Below are 26,308 nucleotides of genomic sequence, written 5' to 3'. Positions count from 1 at the left end.
AGGACCCGATGGTGTTTTATGTGGTGATGAATGGCTAAATCAGTTGCCAGTCATAAGTGTTCAAGTCTGCATCCCTTGGACTTAAGGGAGCGAAGATGAGGGCCGTACCGGGGCGGGGGGAGGGGGCGGGGGTGGAGAGGAGAGGAGAGGAGGATGGCCAGGGTGAGAGAGCGTTTTTTTTAAAAAGGGGATCAAAGGGGGAGATGAGGGTTAGGGTTGAAGGAGGACAGTAGCTTTGTTGTGGTGAATGAATCTCCAAAGGCTAGAAGGTTGGGAATTTGAAAATGCTGTTTTAAGTGAATTAAGGGAGTTTTTTTTCCCCCAGTGGTGGACACAGAAGGAAGTGGGGTTGGGAGAGGGAATAGGGATGGAAGGAAGTGATCAGAAATGGCCTTATCTGTGATTGACACGATGAGAGTAGAGAGACCACGTGAGATGGCAAGTTCGAGGAGGTGGCTGTGAATGTGGGTAGAGGAGTTTATATTGAGGGAGTTAAAGGAGGGCACGGAACAGCATGAGGAGTTGAGACGGTGCAGAGGTTGAGGGAGGAAAGGAGTGAAGATATCCGAGAAACTCGGCATGGTATTTGGGTGGGCTGTAGAGAATTAGTATTTTAAAAAAGGAGAGAGGGGTGGAACAAGGGGATATGCTCAAAGGTGGTGTCAGACCAGGTGTGATTTGGTGATAACAGCCACACTATCACCATGGTGGTCTGGGCAAGGCAAGTGGTGGGGAGGCTTCATTAAAGGGTAGGTGTCATTACCCATCAGCCATGTTTCCATCAAGGCCATGAATACGTAGAATTACAGAGCATATACAGTACAGATCATTTTGCCCAACTAGTCTAGGCTGGCATTTATGCTCCACACAAGCCTTCCTCATCTAACTATTAGCATAAACCTCTAGTTCATTTTCCCTCATATGCGCTCATCTAGCTTCCCCTTAAATACATTTATACTCTACACTTCAACCACTCCCTGTGGTAGCTAGTTCCACATTCTCACCGCACTCTGGGTGAAGAAGTATCTTCTGAATTCCTATTTGATTTCTTGATGACCATCTCATATTGATGGCTACTAGTTTTGCTCTTCCCCACAAGTGGAAACACACACACTGGATTCCATCAAAAACTTTCCTAAATTAAAAGATCTCCATTAGGTCACCCCTCAGCCTTCTCTTTTCAAGACAAAGAGAAATCGACCATGTCATGTTTGTAACGACAATGTACCACCACTGTATTACTGTACACACTCAACACCTTGACCACAGAGGGTGAACTTGTGGGAGACACTCCTTACCTGATCACTCAGGTATATAAAGGGAGGTCCCACGCAGGGTCATCACTTCTGGAGTGCTGTAATAAAGAGTTAAGGTCACTGAGTGGCCTTGTCCCTGGAATGTGCCTCGTGTGGTTTTATGCTGTAGAGTAAGGACTTTATATTGGCAACGAGAAACGGGAATTCACAATCCACGAGAATGGCCACCGGTGGCACAGATGAACAGTACTTAGTTGGGGAAGACTGGGACGAGTTTGATGAGAGTCTTCAGCAGAGCTTTGTCACAAAAGACTGGCTGGGGGTTTGCAGCGGCCGCCAAGCATCGGGCTCATCTTCTGACCAGCTGCGAGCCAAAGACTTATGCGCTCATGAAGGACTTACTGGCACCCGAAAAGCCGTCGGACAAAACCTTTGAAGAGCTTAGCAAGTGGATTGGGGAGCGCCTCAAGCCGGCGAGCAGCATACACATGGCTCAACACAGATTCTACACCCACCGACTTCGTGAAGGACAGAGCATACCGGACTTTGTAGCGGACCTCAGGCGCTTGGCCAGCCTCTAAGTTCACAGACGCCTGCAGGGGGGAGATGCTGAGGGACTTCTTTATCGAGGGTATCGGTCATGAGGGAATTTTTCGCAAGTTAATTGAGACCAAGGATTTGACCTTGGAAGCGGCGGTGTTGTTGGCTCAGATTTTCATGGCGGGGGAGGAAGAGACAAAAATGATTTACGTGCGCAATTCTGCTTCCAATGCAGCGATGGATCAGGGAGTCAACGTCCTCAATGCTACTCAGAGCCCCGCGGACAGGCAGGGTCAGTCAGACATTCATCAGGCAGTAATAGACCCCAGAGTAGGACCTCAACAGAGACAATGGCAGGCTGAACGGACGTTCACGCCATCACAGTGGACAATGCGGCCCGGGATGGGGCCATTGACACCCACTAATAGGGTACTTAAGAGCAGTCAGAGGGACAATCAGTGCGGAATTCCTGGCCACAGCCCTTTTGTCCCCAACAATGGAAACTTTAACTCGTGCTGAAGGTGTGGGGGAAAACACTCAGCCAGATCTTGCAGATTCCAATAGTTTGTCTGCAGAAACTGCAACCTCAGTGGCCATTTAGCTCATATGTGCAGAAAGCCTACAACCAGACTGATATATGAGGCAGGTGGACCAGAAGAAGGCTTTGTGAGGCAGGATGACTTTTGGGGCAAATCGATGGACGCCGAGGTTCAGCGGGTCCATGCGGCGAATATTCACAGTTCATACACCAAAACGCCACCAATGATGATGATGAGGAGGATTTTACTGAACGGTATTCCAGTACGCATGGAGCTGGACACGGGGGCCAGCCAGTCACTCATGGGCGTTCAACAATTCAAGAAGCTATGGCCACTCAAAGCCAGTAGACCCAAATTAGAACGTATCGAGACACAATTAAGGACTTACACCAAAGAAATCATTCCGGTGCTAGGCAGTGCAATGTTGGTTGTCACACACAATGGGTTAGTGAACCGGCTGCCGCTCTGGATTGTCCCGGGCAATGGTTCCGCACTGTTGGGGAGGAGCTGGTTAGCCGAGATGAACTGGAAATGGGGGGATGTTCACGCAATGTCCTCGGTGGAGCGAAGTTCGTGCTCACAAGTTCTACAACAATTCAAGTCACTTTTCCAACCTGGCGTCGGGACATTCAAAGGCACTAAAGTAGTGATACACATTACCCCAGACGCCAGGCCAGTGCACCACAAAGCCAGAGCGGTGCTGTATGTGATACAGGAGAAAATTGAGAGCGAATTGGACCGGCTGTTGAGAGAAGGCATCATCTCGCCTGTTGAATTCAGCGACTGGGCGAGCCCCATCGTCCCCGTTCTTAAAGTGGGTGGCTCTGTCAGGATCTGTGGTGACTACAAGGCCACCATCAATCGGGTGTCCTTACAAGACCAATACCCGCTCCCAAGAGCGGAGGACCTCTTCGCCACGCTGGCAGGCAGCAAGCTGTTCACCAAGTTGGACCTCGCTTCAGCCTATATGACCCAGGAACTGGCCGACGAATCTAAACTACTGACCACCATCACCACGCACAAGGGACTGTTCGTTTATAACAGGTGCCCGTTTGGCATTCGATCAGCGGCCGCGATTTTTCAATGCAACATGGAAAGCCTGCTTAAATCCATCCCTGGAACAATCGTATTCCAGGACGACATCTTCATCACGGGTCGAGACACCGAGGAACACCTCCACAACCTGGAGGAGGTGCTACGCCGACTGGACTGGGTAAGCCTGCGACTCAAGAAGTCTAAATGTGTGTTCTTAGCTCCCGAGGTTGAGTTTCTGGGCAGGAGGGTTGCTGCAGATGGGATTCAGCCCACCGAATCCAAAACAGAGGCGATTCGACGAGCACCCAGGCCCTGCAACACATCGGAGCTGCGTTCATTCCTGGGACTGTTGAACTATTTCGGGAACTTTCTGCCGAACTTGAGCACGTTGTTGGAGCCGCTACACGTGCTCCTGCGTAAGGGTCGCGATTGGTTTTGGTGGGGACTGTCAGGTACGGGCTTTTGCTTGTGCGCGAAACCTACTGTGTTCAAACAAGCTGTTGACCCTGTACGATACTTGCAAAAGTTTAGTTCTGACATGTGATGCATCGTCCTATGGGGTTGGGTGCGTGTTGCAGCAGGGTAATGCTGAGGGTCAGCTACAACCTGTGGCTTATGCCTCCAGGTCGTTCTCTCAAGCAGAACGGGGCTATGGAATGGTTGAGAAGCAAGTGCTTGCATGTGTCTATGGTGTAAAGAAAATGCATCAGCACCTCTTTGGTAGGAAATTTTAATTAGAGACGGACCACAAGCCATTAACATCCCTGTTGTCAGATAGCAAGGCTGTCAATGCCAACGTATCAGCTCGCATAAGCGATGGGCTCTCACGCTAGCGACCTATGACTATTCCATCCGGCACCGGCCTGGCACTGAATTGCGCTGACGCGCTCAGCAGGCTTCCACTGGCCATCACCGAGGGGGCAGCTGAGCAAAGCGCTGAGATGGTCATGGCTGTCGAGGCCTTCGACGGTGCAGGTTCCCCTATCACAGCCCGCAAGATCAAAATCTGGACAAACAGGGATCCCCTCCAATCCGATTAAGAAATGTGTCCTGACTGGGGATTGGGCGCCTGCATATGGAGCATGCCCTGAGGTGGTCAGACCATTCCACAGACGTGGAATTGTGATGTAAATTGTGATTTACATGCAATATTTATCCAGTACAATGAAATCTCTCTCGTACCATCAAATGCAGGTCACTTTTGAGTTGCACCATGAGCAAACACAGGGTGCAATATGTCACTCTTGTGCCTCTTCTAATGGACCGATTAAGAGCAGCATTGACAGACAGCTTCAAGCTATATTTTCGAGCTACAAAATATATCACCCTGCTGTGGAATAAGTAATTTGGCTCAACAACAGGGGAATTGACATCTCACTGAAGTCAGACAGAGTACAACTGTGGCAAGCAAAAAGGCAACAGGTAGAAGCCAAGCACAAGTTACAGTAGTGGGGCTTCCCTAAATCTTTCAGTCTCTCTACTTTTCTTTATTCCTTTAAGACGTTCCTTAAAACCTACCTCTTCGACCAAGCTTTTGGTCATCTGCCCCAACATCTCTTCATAGGGTTCGTTGTTTTCAAATTTTAAAATAACACAACTTTAACCCTTCTCAACCTGAAGCAGGTTGACAATGGTTTTGGATTCTTGCTGAAAATAATGGTCCGGATTTTGCATCATAAATGGTGAGTTTCATCAGCGCTCCAAGTTATTATGGAGTAAATCAGACAGCAACTTCCAGAGTCCACACATGCACAGTTGCTGCCCAAGTTACGCTGCTCCTCCACAGACTACACTGTAACAGTACCTCGCCAACAGACTCTGCATTGAAATCCAGACCTTTTGAACATCCCCCAATTTAAATGCTACACCATCAGTGGTTGTGCCCCCAGCTGCCTAGGTCCTCTGGAAATCCCTCCCTAAATCTTTCAGTCTCTCTACTTTTCTTTATTCTTTAAGACGCTCCTTAAAACCTACCTCTTCGACCAAGCTTTTGGTCATCTGCCCCAACATCTCTTCATAGGGCTCATTTTTTTTTAAATATAACAATCCTGTGAAGCACCTTGGGATGTTTTATTATGTTAAGGGTGCTATATAAATCGAAGTTGTTACTGTTGTTGTTGTCAGGGTGTGAAGTTGTTGTACTTACCTACTAAACACACTAGAAAAATTTAAGCCTGGTGCATTCAGGTGTAAGTGAATTTTTTTAAGGCGCAATAATCATAATTGCTGCCAAATAATCTCGCTGGCACTGAAAATATAATTTTACAAGTGTGGAATCTCATTTTTTCAAAATGCAATTAATTAGTGTTGGGAGATTTTTTTTTAAATCAAATTCTTTTTAACTTTTTATTTCTGTCTCTTCATCCCATCTTTCTTTCTCTTTCTGCATCTAATTTATACTTCCTGGTTTAGACTCTGCATGTCTAAAGATTCTTCAATCTGATTATTTAAAGCGACACTGTTGTTTTCCCTGCTCACACATGCCACAGATCCCCTGAAAAGACTGCGACACTGGATCAGAAACCAGATGACAGCAAGTTGCCGCTTAAAAGCCTGCAAAAGATCGGGGGCTTGCTGTCAGCAAAATCCGGGAAAATATTGCGCCCAGTACTTTTGGAGGAAAACTATTTTCGATTCTAAAGCCTACTCCACATTAAGTGGCGAAAACACTTCACAAATATCACCACATATCAAAAGGACGAAACCTGCTCCACTGTATAGATGCTATCTCACCAAATATAAACCTGCTCAACAACCTTTGGGGCCAATGTTCTTTACAATGTCACAACCACCAGAAACCTTTTTGCGGCGGTGCAGTGTTCAGGGCGGCTGCAGGGCGGAACTGCCGTTGGGTTGGGTCGGCCGCCACTCCGAGTCACCAGCGCGTCGCTAATGACGTCAGCGCGACACGTCACAACCGTCCCTCCCCTTCAGTTAAAGACGAGGGCCGCTGCGAGCTCTGCAGCCACTTTCGCGGCACCCACTGGGCCACCAGGGAGGGTTTCGGCCAGGCCAGCAGCCCGGTTCCCAAGAGAGGGTGCCGGGCTGCCTGTTGGAGGTCAAACCCATGGCTTTCCATGGTCAGGCCGACTGCAGAATCGGCCAACAATTAAAAGAAAATGGCAGCCACAGCAGTGCGCCCCCCCCCCCCAGCCCTTTAAGGGCGGACGCGTCGCCCAGCCACAAGAAGCTTCTCGCCGGGGAAAGATGTCGGGGGTACCGTCAGGCGACTGATCTTCTCCCGCGGGGCAATTTCCCACGCGGGGCAGAAAGAAGGGGGGGGGGGGGGAGGGGGAGGTCTCCGGCGGTTGGTAAGGAGTCAACGCTTGCCCGATGGGGCAGGAAGACAGTCGGGGCAGTCCCGTACACCACTCCAAAAATAAAGGAAGGTCATTTAGAAAATGTCGGCCCCTCCGTACCGACCGAGCAGTGATTGCTTTCCGCACCATTGCTGCCTCTTTGAGGCAGTAACGGCTCTTTTTTAAAAAAAAGGGGGGAAATTTCAGCCCCTAAATGTCCACAAGGATATCCACATCCTTGCTGGGCTGATCAGCAACTCCAAACCCTCAGATACACTGACAAGCCCTTGTCTGCAACCCACCTGATCAACATTACAGAACACAAGCACCCATCACCATCTAGTTTCCAAGTCCACTTCAATCATTAAACCAACTACAGCCACACCAGAAGCTGATTGATTGATACATACATACAGAACTTGGGGAGAAATTCATTTATCCAGGAAAGTTGCCGGGGAGTTAACATGAAAATGGCCGCAACACTTACGGGGCAAAATTCGCCATGGTGGGGGGGGAGCGGGGGGGAGACCGGAAGATGGAGATTGTTGGCACAGCGCTTACCTTACCTACCATGCAACGTCCTAGTGGCATCAGACCCAAAGTTTGTGTGCAGGTACGGCCTTCCAGCTTCCCACAGCCTCCGGAAATCGAGGCTATGGAGCTCGCAAGGAATTGTGAGCAATGAAAAATTAAAGGGGCCATGTACACTGAAGGAATACAAATTAAAATTAAGTGAAACAATGCAGTTTACAGCTCCTTCTGCCAAAAAAAAATTAACAGTAAAAAGTACCAATTATGACTATTCAGCTCAAAGAAATGTGAAAAATGCCTCAGCACGAACACAAATGGCTCAACAACCCAGGGAAGGGGCACCCAGGGTCTGGCAGGCAGCATTCCAGCTTTGTGCTGAGGATATATACAGCAAGACAGGCCCACAGAAGCCAGGAGGCTCTCCAGAATGAACGATATGGGACTATGTCACCAAGGCCGTCACTGCCAGCAGCGTCACCCCCCCACACCACCTGGCTCCAATGCCCAAAGAAGCTTCATGACCTCAAACCAAGGGTCAAGGGTCAAGGTTAGTCAATGCATCTTCAAAAGCCGTCTCCTACCAACTGCGCCACTAGTCTCACACACAGTTCAATGCACGACCCCCATCCCCCCACTCACCTACCAACAATCTGCACCAATCATGAGGCACGACTCCCATTCCTAGCCTCCCTTCACACCCAATGGAGGAGACGGTGCAGGCCATTCTTGGCAGAGGCGTGGCTGAGCCCTTGGACAGCAGCGGGGCTGAAAAGATAAAAGTTATTGGTATCCTCATGCGTTATCTGCCTTCTGGCAGGCACCTCATGCTTTCCCGCCCTCCTTTCGCCACAACACCACCCTTGTGCCTTCCTCATTTCACACACCCAAGAAATGCAGCCTGCCCAGCCAGTGGATGACCAGGAAGAGCGACAGCAGAGAGAGAGAGGTGAAGAAGATGATGATTGATTTGACACTCCCAGTCATCAGCAAGGTTGACCAGCAATGCCATTTGCAGTGTTCCCCCACAAAGTCAGCAGCCTTCCACCAGCCATGCTGCAGCCACTGGGGTTGCACTGCATATCAGCAGGGTAGTTGAACAACCTACCACCAATCCATCTCAAATCTAGAAGGCCATTTTGGACCATCACCGAAGTTCTTCAGCGATCTCCCCTCAGCCTTGATGACCAATGGCAATACGCTTGGAAGAACTGTGACATACGGAATGGATTCCTTATGGTGGACCCCACAGTACAACCTGTAGGATCAAACCTTCCTCGCAAACAGTGGACAACCATCAACTGCCTCAGAACTGGTCGTGCTAGATGCTTTCACCTTCTCCATAGATGGAAGACCCTGGAGCAGATCACTGAGCACTGCCCTCAGTAGAAAATGTGCAGGCAGCCTACAAGATATCCATGCCGTTACACCGAAAGCTTTGGCCTGGATGTCCAACTTAGATATTGACATTTGATTTGCTTTGCTACTACAATATGAAAGAAGAAGAGTAAGATAGGCAAAGGAACACACAAGACACTCACCAAGAGAATGCATATGGGTGATGAATGGAATAGACATATATAGGTGGATTGGAAAGTTTGCGTTGTGTTGGCTTTTATTTCAGATTGTGGCCAAGAGGACGCTGCGATGATCAGTAACAGGTGGAAGGTACGGTGTAGGACTAATGTTGAAAGGTGAATTGGGGTTGAGGTCACTGGGACCGCAGGCAGATGATTCCATCCCACAAATCCCGGTCACAAAAGGGCTGTCTGGGATGCATCCTTCCATCTGCTTCCTCCTCTGCAGCTTCCTCCTCATCCCTCTACGAGCAGATGTGATCAATGTGAAAGGACAGCATAAAATGCTGGAAATACTCAGCTGGTCAGGCAGCACCTCGACCTCAGACATGCACTCTGTTTTTTTCTTCACGGATGTTGCCTCATCTGCTGAGTATTTGCAGCATTTTCTGTCTTCTCAAAGGCCTTCATTTACTATCCAAGCCCTTGAAAGTGTCCAGCAGCACTCCCGACACACTTAAAAAGCTTTTAACATCTATGTCAGCAAGCCACTTTTTACTTCAGTAAAATCAAAAATTCCACTCAAAGCTGAAATACAAACGTACCTGAAAGATGTGCGTGTCCTTTTAAGAGGTGCTGACATCACCACTGTTACCCTGCTTAGGACCCAGCGCTAAATTAAGCGCGGGGTCGAAGTTCGCATTGGCGCCGTTAAGTCACCAGCTGGCGAAAGAGTGGCGGCCGGCGTTTGAGCCATTTAATGGCACTATGGAGTGGTGCTGAGGGGAGCAATTTCTAGTCGCATGACTTTACAAACACATGGCCTAGCTATTCAAATTAGAACATGGTAATCCATTCAAAATTAATGAGTCATCATAGACATTAAAGTCAGTAAATCTAGTAAATGTTGTCAAAATGATCTGAATAAATTTCTAATGCTGATGATTATAGAGTACACCAAGAAGTATGGTAAATAAAAGATAAAAGCTCGTGGATGGCCAGTGCGTTGTTCACAAGTGAACAGACATTGAGATGCAGAGAGGGGCGGTGATAATGGATCCGCTAGCGGAATCCACAGGGTCAGCGCTGGGAGGGGTGAATGGGACAGGTAGGAGGTTGGAAAGATTAACACCCGACAGGTACGTTGGGCGGGAAGGTCAGCAAGAGAGCAGGATGGTGAGGTCGAGGTTGCTGCCTATAAGCTGGCAGCAGTGAGTGCATTGATGGGCACTTTGGAGGATGCCAAGAAAGGCAGTGAGGAAAGCTGTAGGCTGATCCAAGAGGAATTCAAGCTTGGGATGGCGGCAGGAGAGTAGGAAGATCAAGGAGTGGTGAAGGGATTTGGAGGGGCAGAGTACCCAAGCGGGGAGAAATAAAAAGTGGCACGAAGATAGGAGAGAGATAGAGGCCTAGTAAGGGTACCTCCGCTCATGCTGGTCCCAGCTCTCAGCCGTCCCCACTGGGCTCGAACATCGCCCCTCGCTGGTCGGGCCCTAGCAGCTGCGGAGGTCGAGCCCAGCGAGGGGTGGGGGGGGGGAAAAAGAGGTCGAGCCCAGCGGGGGGCGCAGGGCGAGTCCAGCGGGGGGGGGGGGGGCGGCAGCACAGCATTTAACAGCAGCGGGGTCAGGGCCCAGGGGAAGCGCAACAGAGCTTGGTGTCTAGTTGTCTTGGTCAATCCTTGCCACTGGAAAAACCAAGCTCTGTCAAGCCTGTGTGGTGGCTGGTGTTCAACGGTCACCACACGTTCAAAAAATCCATGCATAGGCATCTTCCACCCTTTAAGATGTAACTCATTGTCACACCTGCGAGCCCATCTTTTTTTGGTGTGAAGAGCATCATCCTCGTCACGAGGGACTGCCGAGTCGTAGTAAGGGTAAAGAGAAAAGGGAAATTGAAGTGATGGACAATCCAAAGTGGCAGCCAAAACATTCATGAGAATGGACACGGAGACTCAAGTTACATTGGCACAGTTACATAGCAAGATTAGGATAGATATGTCCTGGTAATAAGCAGAGAATACAGAGGAGACTATAGGAGAAAGTCTAGCGTTAGAGGTTCTGTGGTGGGATAAAATTGGCATATATAATGGAGTATCGACAAACTGATGTTCAGGTTCGGAGACAGGTGTGGAGAGCAAACGAGTCCAAAACTATTTGAAGGGTAGAGTAGAATCGATAGTGGGGCAGAAAAATGGAGTTCACGATACAAGATCCAGAAGTGACGGAAAAATAGAATTCGCCCCAGGGGAGTGAAATTCTGGCCAGGAGCCACAGTGCAGCAAAATACCAGCAGAGCAGTCATAAGCTCAGGTAACTGCAGCGGTGAGAAATGGGCTGTAGCCTGGACAAAAGTAGATCAGAGTCACAGCAGCTGAATCGTACAGTGTAGTCCAGTGGAGTAGTGTAGTCTTGATGGCAGAGAAGTCCAAGAATTTGGAAGCCTGATTTAAGCAAGGTTCCAGTGCTCATTGATGAAAATAAAGAACAGGCATAGTCGGGGGATGGGCCAGGAGCCCAGGTAACTTTAAACTTGCAGCTTCAACTTGTAATCAGGGCTAAAATGCACCCACTATTAGAGCCTGGAGAATTTAAACAATGCACGAGAGGAGATTGGGGGAAGAATGGGCAAATGATTGCAATGAATGGCCAAGGATAGAGTTGCACAGCAAAGGAGCAAAGAAGCTCTGTAGGAAACCCCTCCAGTAACAAATCTACAGCAGTGCCTGCACACAATCTAGGCTTGGGCAACGAATGGCTCACCTTCTATCTCCTGAAAGCCTCTCCACCATCTACAAGGCTCAAGTCTGGGGTGTGATGTTATTCTCATCAGTTGCTTAGCACAACAGCACTGAAAAATCCCACCACAGCAGCTGGGGAAGCTAAATTCAGCTAATTAAATAAATCTGGAATAAAAAGCTAGTATCAGTAATGGTGACCATGAAACTATGGGATTGTCGTAAAAACCCCAACTGGTACATTAATGTCCTTTAGGGGGAAGGAAATCTGCCGTCCTTACCTGGTCTGGCCGATACGTGACTCCAGACCCACAGCTATGTGGTTGACTCTTAACTGCCCTCTGAACCACTATGAAACACAGTACACAGACTGCAGCGATTCAAGGCACCACCTTCTCCAGAGCAATTGGGGATGGGCAATAAATGGTGGCCTTGACAGTGATGCCAACATTCTAGGAACAAATAAAAAAGCTGGACATCACCCAGGATAGAGCGATTTGCTTTGTCAGCACCCCACCAAACTCAATATCCAATCCCGCCATCAATAGCGAACTGTGGCTGCAGTATGTAGAATCTGCAAGCTACACTGCAGCAGCAGCTCACCAAGTTCACTTTGACACCATCTCCTTCCCTTGCAATCTCCACAACTAATAAAGGACAAGAGCAGCAAGGAAGCATCATCACCGGCAATTTAACTCCAATTCACACACCATCCCGACTTGTGTAACTAAAATGCGGATCCTTCGCCAATGTGTCAACATCCTGGAATTAACAGACAAACAACTCTTGTATAAAAAGGCACATAGTATTGAAGTGAGAAATTTGAGAATTCCTCCCTAACTTGTATACGTGAGATTCTCTCTAATTTCAATACAGCTAATGGAAAAAACAGCAAATAAACATTTTGAAGACTGCTTTCAACTAAACACTGGAGAAAATAAATCAGAAATTAAAAGTGAGAACACGCGCATAATGACCCACGCACAGATCTCACCCATATCTTCACCTCAGGCAACTATCAAACCCACGGTCTCAAAGAAAATCATAGGATGTTTGTATTGAATGGGATGGCTTGATTTATGCCAAACACTTTAAATGACCCGTTACCTGGTCACCCATCCAAGTACAGTGTCAGCAATCAGACCACGCAAAGCCATCCTCAAATATGCGTGACACTGCTTTTGTCCAGAGTTGTAATAATTTGTCACACTAGCCTGTATTCTGTGCAATTTGCAGAAAGATCTGGCAGTAACCAATATTAACCCCGCGTGTCCCATGTCCAGCAGTAACCAATATTAACCCCGCGTGTCCCATGTCCAGCGAGAAAGAATCCAATAAATAATCCAAGAGGCAAAAAAGTGCTTTTTATTTTGGCCAAACCCTGAAACTGGGCATTGAAACAGTGCATCTCTGCCTGTCCTCGACATTGCCTTCAGTGAATAGAGATGGGGAAAGAAAACAGCCCCTCATTACAATTGAATTACCATGGTACCAAAAGTCGAGGTGAATTACAAACCAGTGGCCTGAAATTGCCCATCTCAGAAAGGCCCGTTAGCGCCACCGGTTGGCGCTAAAGGGGTTTTGCCCGGGCGTGGCGGCCAGAGCGCTCACCCCCAGAATTTAACCCCGGGTCTCAGAGTGCAAAAAGTGCTTTGCGGCGCACCCCACAATTAGAGCAGCGCATGCCCGGCGCAGCACATGCACGGCGATGATGTCACAGCCATGCGTGCTGACCCCTTTGCATCCCACGGGGGAAATTGCCCTGCGAGACGCGAGGTCGGTGTGGGACGATGTCACCGACAGTTTTGTGGGGCGAGAAGCTGTGGTGATTGGGGCGCCAGCCGCCCTTAAAGGAGAGGTGCTAGCGCCGCAGCCGGCATTTTTTCCAATGTGTCGGACGACTTTTCAGTCGGCCCGACAATGGCGGGCACTTGTGCGGCCAAGCCGCCAACATTCAGCCCGGCACCCTCTCTTGGGTGCCAGGCCGCTGGCTCGGCCAACACCCTCCCTGGTGGCTCAGTGGGTGTCACTAAAGCGGCTGCAAACTTCGCAGTGGCCCTCCCGACGTTGTGACGCGTCATGGTAACGTGGCACATCCGCGTCACACTGACCATTACCACAACGCCCCATTACCACAACATTTTCTGGTTCCAAGAGCCCAATTCCAGTCTTGCTGGGCGCTAAATTTTCTTTTAATTCGAACTGTGCGCCCAAAACCAGGCGTGGGGCAATTTTGCTCCCCCCAGGTATCCATTGAATGCACTCAAATTCAGGACTTCCAGAAACCCACTTCAAACTTGTACTGCAGAAAACTTGTATCCCTCCCCCATCCTTCAGGTATACAGTCTAAATGGGTGGGAACCGCCTTGTCCCTAAATTCTGAGTTAAGTCACTAGCTATGACACCATACTTATTACTCAGCAAAACTGTGCCATACCTACAATGCTTTCATTTTAAGAAAACAATGACATTTTGACAGTACACAAAGATATACAAACATTTTGGTTTAAAAAAGTAAATCAGTAACTAGAGTCCAGGAAGATAGCATTAACTGTTGTCAATCTATTCCACATCAAGCTCATATTTCCCATTTTGACCAAGAAGGACAACGAGTCCATCTTTGTAAATTATATTGAATGATATCGATGGTATTGTTAAATATAAAATATTTCTAGGGAGAAAAGGGTATTTAAATACAAAATGGCACATGGCTGAAATTCTTACTTTTGAAAAATGAGCCAATAACGTGCGTTAGTATGGCAAGATTAACAAAGTGCTAACAAAATTTACAGGAAAGCATTATTTCTCAAAATATGTGCTTTTTGGAGAATGCGTATTAATTAGCCATCATAAAACCCTAGAGTCAATTCTCAGCGCACCCACCATAATCTCAAGCAGCTAACAAGAAACTTTAACAGATATAAAATGACCCAAAATTGTGTCGTTTTTTTTTAAAAACATTGCTGAAAAAATTAGATCACCCTGATTTACCAACAAGGCCCGCTTGTGCTTAGGCACATACTGGTACATAGAAACATAGAAAATAGGTGCAGGAGTAGGCCATTCGATCCTTCGAGCCTGCACCGCTATTCAATGAGTTCATAGCTGAACATGCAACTTCAGTACCCCATTCCTGCTTTCTCGCCATACCCCTTGATTCCCCCTAGTAGTAAGGACTACATCTAACTCCTTTTTGAATATATTTAGTGAATTGGCCTCAACAACTTTCTGTGGTAGAGAATTCCACAGGTTCACCACTCCCTGGGTGAAGAAGTTTCTCCTCAACTCGGTCCTAAATGGCTTACCCCTTATCCTTAGACTGTGACCCCTGGTTCTGGACTTCCCCAACATTGGGAACATTCTTCCTGCATCTAACCTGTCTAAACCCGTCAGAATTTTAAACGTTTCTATGAGATCCCCTCTCATTCTTCTGAACTCCAGTGAATACGAGCCCAGTTGATCCAGTCTTTCTTGATACGTCAGTCCCGCAATCCCGGGAATCAATCTGGTGAACCATCACTGCACTCCCTCAATAGCAAGAATGTCCTTCCTCAAGTTAGGAGACCAAAACTGTACCTCACCAAGGCCCTGTACAACTGTAGTAACACCTCCCTGCCCCTGTACTCAAATCCCCTCGCTATGAAGGCCAACATGCCATTTGCTTTCTTAACCGCCTGCTGCACCTGCATGACTGATGTACCATGACACCCAGGTCTCATTGCACCTCCCCTTTTCCTAATCTGTCACCATTCAGATAATAGTCTGTCTCTCTGTTTTTAACACCAAAGTGGATAACCTCACATTTATCCACATTATACTTCATCTGCCATGCATTTGCCCACTCACCTAACCTATCCAAATCACTCTGCAGCCTCATAGCATTCTCCTCGCAGCTCACACTGCCACCCAACTTAGTGTCATCCGCAAATTTGGAGATACTACATTTAATCCTCTCGTCTAAATCATTAATGTACAATGTAAACAGCTGGGGCCCCAGCACAGAACCTTGCGGTACCCCACTAGTCACTGTCTGCCATTCTGAAAAGTACCCATTTACTCCTACTCTTTGCTTCCTGTCTGCCAACCAGTTCTCAATCCACGTGAGCACACTACCCCCAATCCCATGTGCTTTAACTTTGCAAATTAATCTCTTGTGTGGGACCTTGTCAAAAGCCTTCTCAAAGTCCAAATACACCACATCAACTGGTTCTCCCTTGTCCACTCTACTGGAAACATCCTCAAAAAATTCCAGAAGATTTGTCAAGCATGATTTCCCTTTCACAAATCCATGCTGACTTGGACCTATCATGTCACCCCTTTCCAAATGCGATGCTATGACATCCTTAATAATTGATTCCATCATTTTACTCACTACTGATGTCAGGCTGACCGGTCTATATTTCCCTGTTTTCTCTCTCCCTCCTTTTTTTTAAAAAAAAGTGGGGTTACATTGGATCAGTTCCTATGGAGTGGAGGGCAGCCAGAGTCTATGGAATGTTGGAAAATGACTGTCAATGCATCCGCTATTTCCAACATTCCCTACATTTTTGCTCAAGATGCTTGAAGTAAACCTTGGTCACCACCTTGCTTCATATTTTTTTTTTTAAAAAGAATGTGATATATAAACACACACACACAATACAAATAGTCATAATATAATTAGTCATTATATAGTGAGTAACATTACATCTAATGGAACCAGGATAATGAGGAAGCCATGAGAGGAAACGGAGAGCAAGATTAAAAAGGATCACAAAATATTGTAGGAATACGATAGAATCTACCACATCAATGAGTGAAAGTGACTCCAGAACAATACAACATAGACTGAATGCAATATAGATAACATACTGGAGACAAAATTATAGTACAATGTGATGGACAGAGTCATATAATTTTCATAATAACAGCCTGATGTAGTACAGGTAATCCAATACAGCCCATCTGCACTGCATGCTTTGACACAGTTCCCTTTTCAGTCATTACTACAGTGAGTCTTGTAAAGTTGTTGCATTCAGAATCGCAATTAAATTGGCTCTGCCACGCAGCGAAATATGTTTTGATTTAATTGTGCTGTTGAGGATAGCTGTCTCTATGTCATGTAAATAAAGAAGAATACACTTGTAAATTCAAATAAAAAATAATATTAGCTTAATACAAAATCAAAATCAGCACTGAATAGGTAGGGTACCCGTATAGCATAGAAACAAAGCACTTTGCGTACCCTATTGCTTGATAGGATATTATAACCACTGTTAATCTTGTCCACATTGTCAATATTGAATCCTTTTAACCTTGCCTGTCAACACACACATTTCATTATCAAATGAATATTTCATTACCATCAAAAGAGCAAATACCGCCACTAGCCTTTTAAAACCCCAGGTTCCAAACAACCTGTGTTTAGAGAACAGAACATTCTATGAACAACATGCCCTAAAAAAATGATATATAAGGGAAATGAAATGATCGTGCTTTGAGGGAATTAGGTAAGTGGAAGAGAAATGTATTGATGTTCACATTTTTGTTTAGTACTCATTTAATTCATATGCTGCTCACCCAATCCTTAAATCTACAATTAAGTTACATTGATTTTTCTTTTTACAATGTCTACAGTCAAGTGCTGACATGAAGCCAGTCTAAGGAAAGAGAACAAGGAAGTTTTAAACAGGGTGCATTGGGAGTGGCTTGCATCCCAATGCCAGAGTTATGAAATTTATGCATGGTTACCATCCAACAGATGTTTCAAATTGCTCCACCAATGTACACAGGAAATTTTTAAAAATTTCAAAAAATTAACAGCACTGTTGACAAACTGGTCAGTTCAGTTCACAAAATGTTCTTGCACACAATATAGCCATTTTGTATTTGTTTTACAGGAAACATCTAGCCCAGTTCAGGGATACAATTACAGCAGTGAAAAGGAACAATAGGCTATTGTAATTCATTCGTAATAAGAGTACGCAATGCAGTAAATACAAGTGAACATTTTTTTCCCTCAATAGATTTTTATACATGCTTCTTTTTAGTATATGTTTATTTTCTTATTTCTGGACCAACTCAGATTCCATGCCGCTCCCCTCAGATTGGGTTAGGGCGATTTCTCTAACTGAACAGCATTCGCACAGACAACAGCTAGAGTTATCTCAAAGTTTCCAGTTACCGTCACTTGGCAGAGTTGGCTACAAGTGGCTTCTTCACCATGTAGTGTGCAGAAAGTGGAGCAGTCTATAGTTACAGGTGGAATTAATCTAGGAGGGAAGAGTCCATGTGCCACATTTAGTGTACCAAAAGTCTTTGAATTGGAAATGTTGAGCATACAAGAGACGACACAGGTTCAAGGACATTAGCGAGGGAGGGGAGATTCGAGATGGAGTGGTCGAGAGGACAAATGGGTAGATGGAACGGCCAAGGTGGAATCTGACAATTTTTTTGGGAGGGGCGGCAGAGCGAATGATGGAATGCATTGGTAGGTGGGCAAAGCTCAGTGATAGGGAACAAGTTGCCACCCATAAGCCAGCTTTCCTTTCAGGACCAGAAGGTCAGCAGATTCATCCACAGTACAGTTGTGGATGGCAGGTACCTTGTTCATAATTGAGCAAACAGTCTGATGGAACAGGGCACTGATTGGTGATCCACTGGTGAAGTTGTGGGCCAGAAAGAGACAATTGGAAGAAACAAAAAGGGATGGTGAGGAGGTTCGAAAGGTTAATCCGACAGGTGAGCTGTGTGGGAAGGTCACCAGGAGTGGAGGATGAGACAGTTAAGGTTGCTGTTGTGCGTGAGCCTACAACAGGTGCTACAAAAGGGCTAGAATACCATGGGAGAAGCAGAATAGTCAATCTCAAACTTGGCAACATAGAAATAGTGAGCATGATAGCAGCAGACTTCAGGAGGACATACAGACTGGTGAAATGGGCGGACACATGGCGGATGCAATTTAAATGTGAAGTGATGCACCTTGGGAGAAACAACATGCAAAGGCAGAATAATCTAAATGGTACTATTTTGAGGTCGGAGCAAGAGCAATTCACAAATTGTTGAAGGTGGCAGGGCAAGTTGATAAGGCATGTGGGATTCTTGGTTTTGTAAATAGTGACATTGAATATTCAAAACAAGCAAGTGATACTAAACCTTTACAAGTCGCTGGTTAGGCCTCAGCTGGAGTACCGTGTACAATTCTGGACACCACACTTTAGGAAGGATGTCAAGGCCCTGGAAGGGGTACAGAAGAGGTTAACCAGGATGATACCAAGGATGAGGGACTTTAGTTTTTTTGGAGAGATTGGGGAAGTAGGGATTGTTCTCTTTAGAGCAGAGAAGGTTAAGGGGAGACCTAATAAAGGTATACAAAACTATGAGGGGTTTTGATAAAGCAAGTAGGAAGAAACTAATTCTTCTGGCTAGTGTGTCGGTAACCAGAGGGCATAGATTTAAACTAATTGGCAAAAGAACTAGAGGGGCGATGAGGAGAAATTTCTTCACAGAGGGTTGTTAGAATCTATAATGAACTACCTGAAAGGGTGGTGGAATCAGATCCCATGGGAACTTTCAAAGCAATTGGAAATCATAGAAATTTACAGCACAGAAAGAGGTCATTCGGCCCATCCGGTCTGTGTTGGATGAAAGAGTTATCTAGCCTAATCCCACTTTCCAGCTCTTAATCCGTAGCCCTGTAGGTTGCAGAACTTAAAGGCGGTGAGAGTTTCTGCCTCTACCACCCTTTCAGGAAGTGAGTTCTAGACCCGCACTACCCTCTGGGTGAAAAAGGTTCTCCTCCACTCCCCTCTAATCTTTGTACCAATGACTTTAAATCTATGCTCCCTGGTTATTGACCTCCCTGCTAAGGGGAATAGGTCCCTTCACTCTATCTAGGTCCCTCATAATTTTGTACATCTCAAGTCTCTCCTCAGCCTCTGCTGGTAAAAAGAACACAACCCCAGCCTATCCAATCTTTCCTCATAGCTAAAATTCTCCAGTCCAGGCATCATCCTCCAAAATATTCTCTGTATCCTCTTTAGTGCAATCACATCCTTCCTGTAATGTGGTGACCAGAACTGTGCGCAGTACTCTAGCTGTGGCCTAACTAGTATTTTATACAGTTTAAGCATTACTTCCGTCCTCTTATATTCTATGCTTTGGCTAATAAAGGAAAATATTCCATATGCCTTCTTAACCACTTTATCTATCTGTCCTGTTACTTTCAGTTCTGTTCCTTTACACTTCTCAATATCCTACCATTTATTGTGTAATCCCTTGCCTTGTTAGACCTCCCCAAATGCATTACCTCACATTTCTCCGGATTTAATTCCATTTGCCACTTTTATGCCCAAACAGCCAGTCCATTGGTAGCTTCCTGCAGTCTACAGCTTTCTTCTTCACCATCAACCGCACAGCCAATTTTTGCATCATCTGCAAACTTTTTAATCATGTCCCCTACATTGAAATCTAAATCATTGATCTATACCACAAAAAGCAAGGAACCTATTACTGAGCCCTGCAGAACCCGAATGTAAACATCCTTCCAGTCACAAAAATACCCAGCAACCATTACCCTTTGCTTCCTGCCACAAGGCCAATTTTGGATCCAACTTGCAACTGTCCCTTGGATCCCAAGGGCTTCACTTTTCTGACCAATCTGCTTAGTGGGACCTTGTCCAAAGCCTTGCTAAAATCCATGTAGACTACATCAAATGCACTACCCTCATCGACCTTCCTTGTTACCTCCTCAAAAAAGATTAATTTGCAGGGTTACGAGGAGAAAGCTGGGTATGGGATTAATTGGACAGCTCTTTCAAAGAGCCAGCATAGACATGACAGGCCAAATAGCCCCTTCTGTGCTGCAAGATTCTATGATTCAAGGGCTTAACACTTAACATACTTAATCTGTATGAAGAATATCGCAGGCTCTATTTCAGACCTTGAATTGGCTCGGGGAGGATCGAATGACACCTTCCAAACTTTTTCAGCTTTGTGCATTCCACAATAGGATCCTCTAGGAAGCCTTAATTTAGCCAGGCCGCATTTTGAAAGTTTATCTTTAGATACCATGGTATTCCCTTCCTTCCATTCTCTCAGTTCTTGTTTTTCTCTCACAATTTAAGGCACTTCTGGCTTTTCTAATTCGACACAATTGAACCAACTCATCCTGATTCAGCCACACAAGATGGACAATTGCAAGATCTTTCAAAAGTCTAGCTTTGAACATCAGTGTACCTATAAAAAGTTAAAACATTCCCTCAGTTTAAATGGAATGGCTCACTCCCGATAAGAAATGATAAGCATTGTACTGGTCTCCATATTAAAAAAAGGATATAGAGGCACTAGAGAAGGTGGAAAACAGATTCTCAAGAATGATACTATAATTGAGAGGTTATACCCATCAGAAAAGATTGAACAGGCTGAGCTCTCGAAAGAGAAGGCTGAGAGTGACCTAATAAGAGATCTTTAAAATTATGAAAGTGTTCAATAGGGTAGACGTGGAGAACTTAGAGAAAATGTTTCCACTTGTGGGGTGTCCAAACTGGGGGTTATAAATGCAAGATCGTCACTAATAAATTCATCAAGGAATTCAGAGAAAACTTCTTTACCCAGAGAGTGGTTAGAATGTGGAACTTGCTGCCAGAGTAGTTGAGACAAATAGTACAAATACATTTAAGGGAAAACTAGAGAAGTACATGAGAAGAGAATAGAAGGATATGCTGATAGGGTTAGATAAAGTAGGGAAGGAGGAGGCTTGTATGAAGCATAAATACCAGTATAGACCAGTTGGGCTGAATGGCCTGTTTCTGTGCTGTAGAGTCTATGTAATTCTGTGTGTGGAACCAGGTGCAAATAACTCCACTATATTTTTACATCTACTACTGTACTCCCAAGCAGAGATTGATTTCAGCAACATTCAGCGGCACACACTTAGTGAATTTTGGCTTGGGGGTGGGGCGGTGGGGAAAAGAAGTTGCAGAGGATGCACGGACACAAGGTGAGCCTGTCACTTTAGGGCAGTGTGTACCACAAAAGTTGATTCCATAAGGCAACTGGAACCGTGTTCCCTGTAATTGTTTTGGGCCGTATGACCCCTTTAATAGGCCGCGCAACCTATTCAAAATTTCACGTATGCCTTGTGGAATTAACCAGCCTTAGTACAAACATTTCTGCTCTGTGCCTTATGACAGGCCAGCATGATACAAATCAAAATTTCAGCATGACTTCGCAACCCTTCGGATACTCGTATGGACTTTAGATGAAAACCTATGGGCCGTATTTTGTAGTCAGTGGTGAAGGAACGGCGCTTGCCATTCACTACGCGGACAGCTGCCCACAGCGTTTTTGCAGGCTTTTGGGCAGAGACCTACTCTTGTCGGGCTGATCCAGGACAGGGTCCTCTGCAGGCGTCCGTGCATAGGTCAAAAAACAATGAGGCTCTTCAACCAATCTCATTGAATAATCCTTACTGAGACACAGAGTCCAAACCAGGAAGTATAGATTAGATTTAAAATCATCATGTACAGAAAGAGAAATAAAGATTGGGAAAGAAAGATGGGATTGAGAGAGATAAAAAAGACAGACAGAAAAAGTAAAATAAAAATGAGTTTATTTTTTAAATCGCCAAGACTAGTTAAGTTCTGAAAAAATGAGTCTCCCTACTTATAAAATTAAATGTTCAGGACCAGAGATGCCATTTGACTAATTATCACTTATCACGCTGTTAAAAATTCACGTACTCACGAACAATGTTTCCTCTAAGCTCCAGGGGTTCCGCGCTGCCAGTGAGCTGGCTTTTAAATTGAAAAAAAACATGCATATGCGAAATTTTGAATAGGTCGCACAGCCTATTAAAGGGGTCATACAGCCCAAAACAATTACAGGGAACACGGTTCCAGAATGCACCAGCCCTAACTTTTTCTAGCGTGTTTAGTGGGTAATTAGTAGGCAAGTACCGCAACTTCACACCCCTAAATGGATTTTAGTGCCGAGTCTGTCGGCAAGAACTGTTACAGCGCAGTCTGTGGCAGAGCAGAGCATCTCTGATAGCAACTTCTGGATTTCTGTCTTTAAATGTGCATGTGCGGACGCTGCAAATTGCTGTCCAATTTACTCTAATAACAGTGAGAGCTGGTAGCCTCACCGTTATTATCAATGCAAAATCCAGATAATTCTGTATATAAAATTACACCTTTCGCCTACTCTTAGTGGGCAATCCAGGGGCTCTACTATTGGCCCGTTACTGAACCACACAGACCAGGAAGATGCCAAGTTTAATCACTGGTTGTTAGTAGAACTCAGTCAATAAAATGTTCAGGTGCTGCAACTGACATGAACATTCTCAGACTGGGGGCAAAAGGAAGGTCAATCAGGGCTCCAGCTCCTAATTGCTATCCAGTGACCCTGTTGGAAAGTATCCATCCGTAGACACCAGGATAGGAGAGGATGGGACTTGGTTATGATGTTCCAAGAAATACAATAGCTGGTCAGCATTCCTTTTGGGAGCAGAAGCAAAACATTGCCACTTGGACAAGGTACCCGAAAGCTGCCAGCACCCATACCAATGTACCCAGGTCTTCAGGAGCAGGGCAAAGCTAGGGTTAGAGATTCAAAAATACAATATTTGTCCACTGAAACCTATAATGCAAGACAAAGTCAGGAATTAGGCACATACCAAGTTCTCCAGCCTCCCTTCCTGCTGGCCACCACCACCCATTCCCTCCAGGGGCTCTTACCCCGAACCAGTCGACCCAATCGGGAACAGGAGGAGAGATAATACCACCCAGTTACTAGTACCAATACCACAAGTCCTCCCCCTGCACAAACTCCATGACCACAGCCCCTCTGTGCCTGCGCACATTCAGAGACTGAACTCCAAGTCATACTCAACATCTTCACTGAGGCATACGAAAGCATGGGCCTTACACTAAACATCCGTAAGACAAAGGTCCTCCACCAGCCTGACCCCACCACACAGCACTGCCCCTCAGTCATCAAGACCCACGGCGCTGCCCTGGACGACGTGGACCACTTTCCATACCTCCCTCAGCAAGAGCAGACAGCGACGACGAGGTTCAACACCGCCTCCAGTGCGCCAGCGCAGCCTTCGGCCGCCTGAGGAAGAATGTTCGCAGATCAGGCCCTCAAATCTGCCACCAAGCTCATGGTCTACAGTGCTGTAGTGATACCCGCCCTCTTGTATGGCTCAGAGACATGGACCATGTACAGTAGACACCTCAAATCACTGGAGAAATACCATAAGTGGCAGCTATGCCCTAAGTGGAGGAAGAGCATCCAGGAGGGCGCTGAGCACCTCGAGTCTCGTCGCCGAGAGCAAGCAGAAAACAAGCGCAGGCAGCGGAAGGAGCATGCGGCAAACCAGTCCCACCCACCCTTTCCTTCAATGACTGTCTGTCCCACCTGTGACAGCGACTGTAATTCCCATATTGGACTGTTTAGTCACCCAAGAACTCACTTTTAGAGTGGAAGCAAGTCTTCCTCGATTTCAAGGGACTGCCTATGATGATGATGATCTGCACATGGAATATCCAGGGTGTCTATATTAGTCACTGCCTTCTAATTACAACAGAAACATGCATTCATAATGAAGAGGAGAAGCAGAGGAATTTACATAGAGACACACAGCTATCTTAATAATTGTGCACAGCTATACAAATGATCCCAAATTTAATATTTCAATGTATATGCAAACTATATGTACATGGTGTAGGCACACAATAAGGAAATCCAATATATACCTAAAAAAGTTACCCCTTCCTCTTCTCCTGGAGGACCTCCACGGACCTTTAAAATAGTGCCATGGGATCTTTACATCCTCTCACCTCAGTTGAACAGCACAGCACCCCTTCAGTCCAGCACTGAAGTGTCAGACTGCATTCTGGGCTCGGTGGGACTTGAACCCATAACCTTCAAACTGAAGAGGCGAGGAGTGCGGTCACTGGGCCACAGCTGACACGTTGTGAGTCAAATGCCACCTCAAGATGTACTTTAGCTGAGCTGCATTTCATTCCCAATCGGTAAAAATTACAACCTACGCTTTATCCCTCCATTGAAAAGAAATAACACAATAACAAAGTAAATGTACTGGCCTCCTGTATGTCCCAGCAAGTAATAGGAGTGCCACCTTAATCAGCAACAGGTCAAACTCAACCACATCGCAGAGAAACCTCCTGGTGAAGGAAACACTTGCAGGATGGAAGCGCAGGCTTTCTGTGAGCCATTGTTTCATTGTTTCAGGAACCGCTACCTGCTCAGTGCTCACCTGCCCTGGGTGTGAGCGCTCGACTCTGCGCTGGCCCACCTTCCCCAGTGCATCGAGCACTATTTATTTTAAACAAAAAAAACACCGAGATACTTAAATAGCAGTTCTACACCCTCCCCCCCCCCAAAAAAAACACAACCCGATTAATGATACCGCGTTAATTCTCCTGGGAAACACACCAACATATTTTTTCTACACAGAAAAAAAACAATAAGGTGGTTAGATGTCCAAATAACGTCGCGCCGCGACCAGGCTCCCAACACTGTGAGCTCACCTAGTGTCCAGGCTCCCTGTGTGTGAGGGCTGCTATGTTACAGACCCTGCTCCGGGGAGCACACCACAAGCGCCGTGCCGTGCCGTGCCGAGCCAGGCTCCAGGCTGGCCAACCAAGCCGATCGCTCGCTTCCCGCAGAGCCCAGAGCCCAGCCAGTCCCCCGGGGGAGCTGCCGCTTTAACCAGCGCTGCCTTGTTTCCTGGAATTGGGCTTCAGACGGAAGCTGCAGAGAGAGAGGCTGGCTCCGGCTCACACTTGCTGCAGTCCCCAGCACTTACACTGGGCGGAAGGCCGGAGTCACTGAGCTCATGTGAAGGGAGGGCGGGAGGGAGGATTAAGTTTGGGGTCTGCCTACTCCTCCTCCTCCCCCAGAACGGCACGCATGCATTCATTTCTTTCGCTGCTCCACTCAGGGCTTATATCGGGGGCGGGGAGAGGGGACACTGAGTTACCCCAGTGTCACCCAACCTAAACAAAAAACATCACCACAAATACACTTTAGTTTGCAGAATACAATTCAAAGGATAATTAAATTAAAATGCCATTATGTTGCTCTCCACTAGGTGCCATTACGGTTTATGGAGTAATTCAATGTTATTTTAAATAAAGGATCACTTTACCCCTTGATTGAACAAAATGAACATTGGCTTTTTTTATGCAAGGATGGTTTGGAATACTTCTCTTGCAACAAAGTCTGAGCTATGGAGTGGAGCCTCCCCTTTATCTGTGGGGGACTTGGCCTGGAGGCCCCGTGCAGTAAGTTTTTAAGTCAGTTCACGGACTCCCAGGCCGCCTGCATTTTCTGCGGTCTAGAGGAGTCCGTGTTCCATGTTTTTATGGAATGTGTGAGGTTGCAGCTCCTCTTCCATTATTTGAAGGGACTGCTCCTTGATTTCTGGCTGCACTTCAGTCCCACGCTCCTGATCTTTGGGCACCCGGTGCGGAGGGGAGCGGGCAGGTCGGAGAGCCGCTCCTGGGCCTGGCCATTAACGAGTCCAGGCAGCCGGCAATCGAGAGGCCCGTTCAGCCCGACTGCCTGCCGCTCTTCGTCCGCGCCAGGGTGTCCCTGGAGAAGGAGCACGCGGTGGCTACTGGTACACTCGAGGCCTTCCACAACAGGTGGGCACCGGAGGGACTGGAGTGCATCATCACCCCTGGAAACCAAATATTGATTTGATTTGTTAGGTTTTCTTAGGTTAGTTTGCAGTGTCTAGTTGTTGTGTTCCTTTAACAATGGGCACTTGGTTTAATTGTATAATTTAAAAGAGTTGTAGTGGAGCCTTTGCGGGTGTCTCTCCTCCCTCCCAGTGATGAGAGATCAG

The 26,308-nt window shown here is 46.4% G+C and overlaps 1 protein-coding gene across 3 annotated transcripts in view; it reads right to left on the bottom strand.

Annotated features, from left to right (window-relative positions):
* Positions 1-25,265, bottom strand: part of b4galt4 (UDP-Gal:betaGlcNAc beta 1,4- galactosyltransferase, polypeptide 4) — a 63,238-nt gene extending 37,973 nt beyond the window's left edge. For 2 of the 3 annotated variants that reach the window (XM_070893290.1, XM_070893292.1), the window contains exon 1: positions 24,987-25,265. The gene's annotated coding sequence lies outside the window, so the exon portion shown is untranslated. Of the gene's footprint in view, positions 1-7,843; positions 7,933-24,986 lie in introns of those variants that run through there. The other variant, XM_070893291.1, reaches the window with a different exon arrangement.
* Between the last annotated feature and the right edge of the window lie 1,043 nt (positions 25,266-26,308).

This window comes from Pristiophorus japonicus, chromosome 11, assembly GCF_044704955.1.
Source record: "Pristiophorus japonicus isolate sPriJap1 chromosome 11, sPriJap1.hap1, whole genome shotgun sequence".
NCBI lineage: Eukaryota > Metazoa > Chordata > Chondrichthyes > Pristiophoridae > Pristiophorus > Pristiophorus japonicus.
This window is presented reverse-complemented; position numbering and strand designations above follow the sequence as displayed.